The sequence below is a fragment of the Papaver somniferum genome, chromosome 2 (genome assembly GCF_003573695.1).
Source record: "Papaver somniferum cultivar HN1 chromosome 2, ASM357369v1, whole genome shotgun sequence".
Taxonomy (NCBI): Eukaryota; Viridiplantae; Streptophyta; class Magnoliopsida; order Ranunculales; family Papaveraceae; genus Papaver; species Papaver somniferum.
Genome location: NC_039359.1, coordinates 91,785,636 through 91,792,707, shown reverse-complemented (window position 1 = coordinate 91,792,707; position 7,072 = coordinate 91,785,636). Strand labels below are relative to the sequence as shown.

The window sequence follows — 7,072 nt, the reverse complement described above, 5'->3', positions numbered from 1 at the left end:
ATGAAACTCAAAGGCTGCTGCAATTGAAATTGCTCATATGTTTCAATGAGTTTATGGATAATCAAAATCATGCAAACGAGCTATAATGAGTTTCAGTGCTAATAATACAACGAAGAGAGAAATCAAAAGGTTTGAACATTGAATTTCAGTTTAGTAACTTTAAATAATAAAGTACTCGTAACAACAACTAAATACATCAAAATCCTTCAAGAACTGCTCCTTCCTAACTTGGGGTGCTTCCTAGTCAATAAGTGGAGGCAGTTGTTCCTCAACATCGAAATCTTTGAACAACTTATCGAATTCCTCCATATCATTATCACCAAACGTAATATTAGAAAACCATGATGAATCTTCATCCTCCTCCATTGCAAACATACAAGAATCCTCCGTGTTATCAGAACTACCAGTTGCTTTTGCAACTGCAAGAGGTACAGATGGTGCAAGTAACTCTTGTTTTCTCTTGTTAACAAGATCCTTCACCTGAAGCAATTGATCTCTCACAGCATGTACCTCCTCCACAGTATCAATTTCCTCCATGTTTAAATCGTTTCACCAAAAACCATCACCATTTTCTGACCTAATCCTCTTCCCATCTTCTTCGTCTTCTTGTTCGTTTGCAGGAAATCTATTAAGAATTTCATCTGGGCAACCAAAGGTAAAAGTCTTACCACCTGGAAAGAAGAAAATCATGGAAATACTTGCACCAGTTCGACGACACAATTCATGAGCTTTGTTGAAGAGACCATTACGTCTCTTGGTGAATGAAACACTTCTCTGTTTTTTATCTTCAATCTTCTTTATTTCGATCTTTCTTTTACCCATCGTTGTAACAAAATAGAAATCCCTAATTTACAGAAACCCCTAATTTAGAGAGACAACGAAAACAGAACTCAATTCACTGCTTGAGAAGATGAACAGAGCACCTTCTAAGAAGAGATCAGTGGTGCTTATTTATGGAAGCTGCATATGAGATTTATTTGGGACCAAGATTATCGGTGTTTCCAAATTTCCGATTAACTAGCCGTTGAGGTACGCGTTTCTTGATCATTGACAGAATTGATGAGAATCCCCTGTTTCCAAAAACAGAGCCCCGGTTATCTGGTCAACATAGATTGACTTAGTCGATATTCTTTGAGTTTCTCTTAAGCACACAAAAAAATTGCAAAAATCTAACAGGAACCATGTTCATCATGGATTTCATATGATAACATAAAACAAGCACAACTTCACTATAGATTTGACTAAACTATAGGGTACACATAATTTTGGGGGTTTTACAAATGTGTTAGAGGGATTTCCTGTTTAGCCCATTAAACCCGACCCGGGTTAGTGGTTAGTCCAGCGGGATTAAATATTTATCCTTTAGTCCAAAAAGGTTTAAACATATGTAAAGTTACCAGGATATCCTCACTCACGATTTAACCGTTTCCTCCCACTACTTCCTTCTTTATTCTTCTCTACAACTTCTTCGTTCTTTCTTCTCGATTAACAGTAATGAAAACTGCAAAATCAAAACAGCAAAAATAAACTAAAATATGATTAGGTTTAGAGCAAAAATAATCAAAATGAAAAATCAAATTTTCAAACCAACCAAACAAACTGAAATGTTAAAAAGGAAATCATCAAACAGACAAACAAAAAAATCAAACAAACTCATCAAACTGTACATATTGATCAATAATACATATTGAAAAAAGATTGAAGAAAACCCTATTTTACTAAAACCATGGAGAAATTTATATTTGGTGAATCCTGGTAAAAACAAGATCGAAGAATACAAAGAATACACAAATACCATAGTAGAAGAAGAGAGTACAAAGAAAAATAAAGAGTAGAAGATCCAATTGTACATATTGATCAACAATACATATTGATATGTACCGAAGGAAAATATGTATTGAAGGAAAAAGTATGATTCAACAGTACATATTGATCTAATAGTACATGTTGATATGTACTCATGGAAACCATGTACTGAGGGGAAAAGAGCACAAAAGAAAAAAAGAGTAGATGATCCAACACTACATATTGATATGTACTAAAGAAAAATACGTACCCAAAGAAAAAGAGTGGATGATCCAACAATACATATCCAATAATACATATTGATATGTACTGAACAAAAACGTGTATCAATGGAAAAGTATATGATTCAATAGTACATATTGATACAACAATACATATTAATATTTACTCAAAGAAAATATGTACAGAAGAAAAAAAAGTACAAAAGAAAAAAGAGTAGATGATCCAACAATACATGTTGATATGTACTGAAAGAAAATATGTATAAAAGGAAAATGTTGATGATTCAATATGTTCTGAATGAAAATATGTACAAAAAAAGAAAAACAATTGGGTTATTGTAGGATCGTACAACATCTCCCAATCTTTTTTATACGAACCTAAAACCCAAAACAATTTGATCAAAGATAAAATTAACAAAAAATTGAAATCAAAACTAACCGGAGACGAAAGGAGTATTAATCTTCACTTTAATAAACTAAATCATATCGTTTTGAATGGACTACCTTCGTTTTCAATGTTGAATAACAGATCAAGACGAGGAAATAGATTAAAAAGTTAAGAATCCCAATATTGATTAAATCCATATCTCTTTATTTTTTTTCTTCGCTGATCTATTAATGGAATGATATCTTGTTCTTCTTTGTTGTTCTTCTTCTTCAATTGAATTATATCTTCTTCTTCTTTGTTCTTCTTCTTCATGAATATGCTCTCGGTCTTCTTCTTTTTAATCGATTCAGATCTGAAAAATAAAAATAATATGCTTGACGTGTTTTTATGTTAGGTATTGATTGGACGGAGGGACAATTACGACATTTATGAAATACACATAAAACACCTTGCACGTATGCTGTACGAGAGAATAAAAAATCTGGTCCAAAAACATGTTTTTTGACCAGCGAATAATTGTTTTCTGATGATGGACTACACAGTAACCGGTTCTTCCTATAGTGGATTAACTAATAATTCCTAGAATGTGTTACGATGGACACATGCCAAGCGCATTTCACTTGCTCATTTATTGGGGTCTCATTTATTCTACTACATGATACAAAGACATAAATTAGGATTTCATTAGGGATTCGAGGGCTAGCATATTAGTTTAGCTACAAACTCATCAAGATTTTGATCGGAGCTTCCACCTGTACCCACCGCCTGTTGAGCTAGCTGCCTCCACTTGATTGAATTTCTCTTCATCTCTTTTCCTCTATCTCCCTCAATAACTTCCCTAATGGCTACCTCCAAATCCTTCCTTGTCCAAATCCCTTTTTCATCATCATTAACCTTAATTCGCACGCCTACATTCCATTCATCTGCTATAAACTTTGCATTTGTTGTTTGATCTGTCCACTGTGGTATCCCCACCATTTGGCACTCCCAATGATAACGCTTCTAACGTAGAATTCCATCCACAATGTGTCACAAAACATCCAACTGCTTCATGTGAGAGTACTTCCAACTGAGGACTCCATTTCACAACAAAACCTTTGTTTCCATTTTCGATTTCTGTCAAAATATTGCCTGATAATTTGTGTTCTTCTGATCCCCTGACTACCCACAAGAAATAAGCATTGCTTCCAATCAAACCCATTGCTAGTTCTTCCATCTGTTCATTGCTCAGTTCAGCCATGCTCCCAAAAGATACATAAATCACCGTGCCATTAGCTTTAGAGTTTAACCAGTTCATGCAAATGCTACTATCTGGTTTGATTAGGTTGAGCCCGTAATCATTGTCGTCTTCGATTCTTTTATCCAGGTACATTGATGGTATTGTTGGTCCGATCGTTCTTAATTGTGGAAATGTTTTTGTCATCCAATCCACAACCTGTATGCACATTTAATAATAAGCTTAAGAAAAACAATTTTTTAAACTAACTTTTACATACTTGAACAGTAAAATGAACTTTTGCATACCTGAACTTCCAACATGTCGAAGCCATTGATAAAGATCCAATCAGCTTTTCCTACGTTTACAAACTGATTCAAAGCAAGCTCCCAGTAAGATGGGTATGCTCCAGGCACACACAAGAAGGATGGTAAATCTGACACTTGTATAGGCAGCCCAGGAATTGTAACATTACTATTATTAGTGACGGCACTGTCATCAGTCTTTAACAGACCCTTCCCAAACTGGTAATATATGTTATTAACAGCACAAGGTTGAGTGAAAAATGTTCCTCCTACTAACCCAAATTGTCTCGCTACGTCCAAAGCCCATGGCAAGACCGCATCGTAAATTATGCAATTAACATGATTTTCTATCTCAGGAGAGCTATTTAGTTTCTTGATAAGTTGAGTTAAGTCTGCTGAACCCACCGTTTGTAACCGCTGTAGATAGGATTCTATACTATCTGATTCGGCGAAACCACCGTTATCATATCCATCTGATATGAATTCGCGATCAATGTTATGACCAAGGTTTGGTTTATTGATTGATTTGGATATGAAGTTGGTTGTGACTAACGTGGTTTTAAGACCTTTTGAAGCTAATTTTTTTAGGAACTGTAGACATGGGTTTATATGACCTTGAGCTGGATATGGGATCATTAAAACATGGCCTCTCTTTTCCATGATAATCTTCTCCAGTTCTACTCTCTTTTCTCTTGAATGAAGCTTGTGAATCGTTCATATATATATATATATATATATATATATATATATATATATATATAGGCCAAAGTGTTTCACCCCCTGCCTGAGTCCTGACCAGAATTAGTAATACACACCTAATTTTAACCATTTCTTTTTGTTGTATGCTTGAAGTGGAAGCGGACGACCCACCCCGAAAAAAAACGAGTTACCTACTCATATGCTTTATGTTAGTAAGACTTCGATTTGGGCCAGATATACTATGAAATAAGGAACTTAACAGCAAAAGTCCTCGACTAGTCGACTTCATCCTCACCCATCTCTAATTTTATTCTTGAAAGTGGCGACATTCAAATTGCTAATAGTTTACATGAAGATCTTGGCACATGGTAATATGGTATTGTGTAACATCAAGATCTGACACAAGCATGTGGCTACTGTAGTTTAGACGGAATCTTCTTCTTTTTTTTACTAATAATTTCAACCTTTAAGCATGTGCATGATTTTGATGGTCCATATTGATCTACGATCAGGTATATAGTCACTTTACTTTATTTGGTTATCCAGTACAGGTAGTGAAGTTTTCAGATACCAAGTTTATATGAAAAAAGATTTAATAATAAATAGCTTACTCAATCTTTCCTTCCGGAGTTTTGATTTTCATATCATCTGATGATTCTGATCTGATGTCCTGGTATAAAAAAAAACAATAATAAATAGCTTACTCAAATCATTTCTTAGGGATTTTGATTTCCGTATCATATCATAATGATTTTTTTTTTTTTTTTGAAGCATAGCCAAGGTTTTTGTTTATTTGCTACCAAGTTCAGTGATTAAATAAAAAATGGCCGACAACCACTATATACTAGATTACGGCAGTACAAGTGAAGGCCGACGGTGAAACATAACTGTTTTTTAATAAAATGATACTAAGATTGATCGATTTAGATCCATTTGATGGCTATTTTAAAGAAATTTAAACTATGAATCTGTTTGTTTAATGATGTTTGACTGAAATCTATAATCAATTTGATTGATGATCCCAAGTTTGAGCTTAATTTCGTGAAATTATGATTTCCATAAAACCAATTTCAGTTTCTCTGCACAAACATTGTGACGGACAAACTCACCATTTTTGCATCACTAAGGGACTCCTGCCTTTGGTCGTCGTCCAAATATTGGCAGGTGATACTTTTCATTAATTTCTATTGTCATGCAAAATTTTGAATCCAAATATGTTTATCAAGTTACTAGCTAAGAGTAACACCATGTTTGTTTACCCCTGACTCATCTGAGTCGTCTGGATCTAAGTCATCTAGATTTGAGTGAAATCACCTGACTCATCTAGATCTAACTCGACATGTTTGTTTTGAGTCAGATCTGACTCATCTGACTCAAAAATATGCGAGTCAGTGGTTTGATCCCATGAATCAGGGGTATTTTGTTACCTGACTCAAATGGGTCTGAATCAGGGGTTAAGCCTGAGTCAGAAATCGAGTCAGATCTGACTCAAAATGGAAAACAAACGGTCTGACTGCTGACTCGGCCCAAGTCAAGGATTGACTCAGATCCACACGCTGAGTCAGCTGAAACTAAACAAGGTCTAAGTACCTTACAGTTGTTGATGGTGGTTTTTGCTTAGGGTTAAAATCGTAAAACCGCACATCTGACATGACGTCACTATGATCATTAGCACATTTATTGAATCGATCAGCATGCCTATGTAAGAATTACCAGGGTACCTTTTTTTTATGTGTCATGTTCCACGGCAGAACCCTTAACATTGACCGAAATCATCTATGCCAAACCCTAATTCTCATGCTACCGCGCCAAGGCATGCCAACCATGCTAGCCGCACCACTGTGCCAATGGCAAACCATGCCAGCCACGTCTCCGCGTCAAGGCATGCCAACCATGCCAGCCACACCACTGTGCCAATGGCAAACCATGTCAACCACATCTCCGCGCCAAGGCATGCCAACCATGCCAGCCGCACCACTGTGCCAATGGCAAACCATGCCAGCCACATCTTCACGCCAAGGAATGCCAACCATGACAGCCACACCACTATGCCAATGGAAAACCATGCCAGCCACATCTCCGCGCCAAGGCATGCCAACCGTGCCAGCCGCACCACTGTGCCAATGGAAAACCATGCCATCCACATCTCCGCGCCAAGGCATGCCAACCATGCCAGGCGAACCACTGTGCCAATGGCAAACCATGCCAGGCGAACCACTGTGCCAATGGCAAACCATGCCAGCCACATCTCCGCGCCCAGGCATGCCAACCATGCCAGCCGCACCACTGTGCCAATGGCAAACCATGCCAGCCATATCTCCACGCAAAGGCATGCCAACCATGCCAGCCGCACCACTGTGCCAATGTAAAACCATGCCAGCCATATCTCCGCGCCAAGGCATACCAACCATGCTAGTCGCATCGATGTGCCAATGGC

General features: G+C 37.0%; 1 pseudogene; it reads right to left on the bottom strand.

Annotated features, from left to right (window-relative positions):
* Positions 1–2,704: 2,704 nt before the first annotated feature.
* On the bottom strand, positions 2,705–4,620 carry LOC113353712 (annotated as a pseudogene).
* Positions 4,621–7,072: the final 2,452 nt, after the last annotated feature.